At 54.2% G+C, this 2,728-nt stretch overlaps 1 pseudogene; it reads right to left on the reverse strand.

Annotated features, from left to right (window-relative positions):
- Positions 1–1,380: 1,380 nt before the first annotated feature.
- Positions 1,381–1,967, reverse strand: LOC119231453 (UPF0687 protein C20orf27-like; annotated as a pseudogene).
- Positions 1,968–2,728: the final 761 nt, after the last annotated feature.

The following is a 2,728-nucleotide window of genomic DNA, read 5'->3' on the forward strand; positions in this document are numbered from 1 at the left end:
CTGTAAAATGAGGGCATTGGGCATTCAGTTTCCTAAATGATGGCTGATGGGCTCCTCCACTAGAGCCAGCTAGCTGCTTATTGGCAATCCAGAGGACCTGTGCCCTCTGTGGGCCTTCAGCATCCAGGTGCCTGGGGAAGAGCCTGGGAATCTGTTTTAGTAAATCCCACCAGATGGTCCTGATGCACTTGAAGTCTGACCATGACTGGAGCAGAGGAAACCTGAGGACTCTGTGATGTTAGTGCTATCCCTCATCCAGGCCATCTCCCTCTTGCTTTGGTGCATGATTGAGTGCTTGGTGCCAGGTGCAAATGTTATGGCATGTAGAGCCCTGCAGGGGGACCTTGGGAGGTCTAGTTCAGAGGAGGGATTACTCAGAAGGAAGTAGTCACATCTTGAGGAGATGCAGAGGTGGGGGAGAGGGACTGGCCTTGCTCTGTGTGACCCAGAAGCAGGTCTAGCACTGTGGGTAAAAATCACTTCCTAAAATGCAGGCCACCATGGGTGGTGATGAGCACCCACACGCAGGTTTTCTGCTGATGTTGTGGAGTCTCTTGGGAAAAATGCGGTCAAAGTAGAACCTCAAGCAGCAGGTGGATTCGAAGATAGTTTTGAGAGTCGCTTCCAAGTCAGCCCTGCTAGGATGCCACAAAGTTCAAACAACTTTGCCTACCTAGGAAGTAAAGCAGTGTGTGACACTCAGGCACACACAAGCGCACCCATACAAAGACACTTTTCTTTTTTTCAGCCACTCAACATTTTATTTCTTTAGGGTTTATCCTAACCAGGAGAGCAACAGCAGCTTTTTGGTCAAGGTTGACTTCCTGAAGACCCTACACAGGTTTGAGGTTACCTTCACTCTGCCCCCCGCTGCAATGATTATCCTAATCATTGAAAAACCAAGTAACACAGACCTGAGGGGGAGGGCAGGGGACTGCACCTCCTTCCTACTCACCGTGGGCAGCATGGGAAAGAGGGAGGGGGCAGAAGAGAGACAGCAGCAGCAGCAATAGGGGCAGCAACCTCACAGCCAGCTCCCTCTTCTCTCAGGCCCTGGCTGGAGACCCTGTGGCTTGGGGTGGGCCTGCCTTCCTCCCCCACCCTCTTCAGATAGCCTCCTTGGGGCGCAACCCATTTCTTCAGGCAGGAGACTGAGGCACATGGAGAGGCAGGGGAGGGGAGGCACAAATGAAGGCAGAGGTGAGGCATGGGTAAGGCCCTGGCTAGGAGGCTCCTGGACACTCCACCTCACACCTCCCCCAGAGAGCGGGGAGGAAGCCACACCAGCATGTAGGAAGGCAGCCATCGCCATCGCGAGGAGCGAGGGGACGAGGTGGGGTTTAAGACTGAGGGGCCCCAAGGCGGGCGGGGACACGGGCCTCAGTAAAAGCCGTGCCAGTTGCTGTGGTCCGAGCCGTATTCTAGCTCAACGCCCACACACTTGACACCGTCCAGCAGCATGGGTGTGCCCTGGTGCTTGTCCATAACGCGCGCCTGCACCATCACTCGCACGCAGGGGCCGGTGCCACCTTCGCAGGCAAGCAGCATCTCCTCCTTACGGACTCCCCTCTTGTGTGCTAAGCACTCACACTTGATGCTGTAACCTTCTGGGATGGGCCTGATGCTGAGGAGCTTGAGATGTATGCTGGGGATCGGTGCCTCTCAGATGTCCTTGCTCAGCCTGTGCACCGGGGCAGAGTGAAGGTAATCTCAAACCTGTGTAGGGTCTTCAGGAAGTCAACCTTGACCAAAAAGCTGCTGTTTCTCTCCTGGATGACCGTTACCACTGAGTCATGCAGCTTTCTACCAAAGAGAACGTGGCCCTGGGAGCCTTCTGCGTCGTGGTCGGATGCAAAGTAGATACTCCGGACTCTGGGCTTGGTGCCCTTGTTGGCTGCAGCCTCCCCGCCACAGGGTGAGACATACAGCATCTGCCAGACACTGCCCTCAGCCCAGCAGCCTCCCATGCTCCAGGGACACCAGCAGGAGCCGTGCGGGGTACACCCCAGGACCGGGCCAGGCACAGATGACTGCGGCAACCGGGAGTGGAGGTTATGGCAGCAGCAGGGACTCAACACCCAGCACGAGGAGGGAGCCCCATGTCGCTGCCACCACCTGCCCCTGACAAAGACACTTCTGAGAGCAAAGCTTCAGACACATGTGGGTGACCTTGTATACATAAGGACACGTTTGCCCACATGATCACAGGCAGATTCCCATATGTAATAAGAGCACACAGGCACACAAGCCTGACTACATACATAAACACACATGGACACATGTGTGGGTCACACGCCTCACACGTTCATCTTAGCCTCTTTGTCCTGGCGGTTCATTCTCTTTTCCACCGGCCTCCCTGGACAGTTTCTGGACTGGTCTCTGGAGTCAGAGCCTCGTTTAATCTCCATTAGCTCTCTTACTTCCAACACCAAATTAAAAGTGTGACCAAAAATTAATTATTTTAATTCAATTTGGCCCTAATATGGTGCGCGTGGTGATGGGAGCCTTGGGTGGAGGTGAGAGGGGCCTGGAGACCTCAGGATTTTATCCATTTTATTGACTCTTACGGGATAATGCCCCAAGCCTTTTTTCTCTGCATCTTTCCTCCCTGCCACTTCCCAGGCCCAACCTCCAGATTTCCCTAGAAATCTCAGGGTACTTTTGAAAACCTGGTTCTGAGAAATATTTGAGGAGATAGCAGGCTCCTTTCTCAGGCCAGAGCAGAGAC

The sequence above is a fragment of the Talpa occidentalis genome, unplaced genomic scaffold, assembly GCF_014898055.3.
Source record: "Talpa occidentalis isolate TD23 unplaced genomic scaffold, MPIMG_talOcc4v2.1 talOcc4.7, whole genome shotgun sequence".
NCBI classification, from domain to species: Eukaryota; Metazoa; Chordata; class Mammalia; order Eulipotyphla; family Talpidae; genus Talpa; species Talpa occidentalis.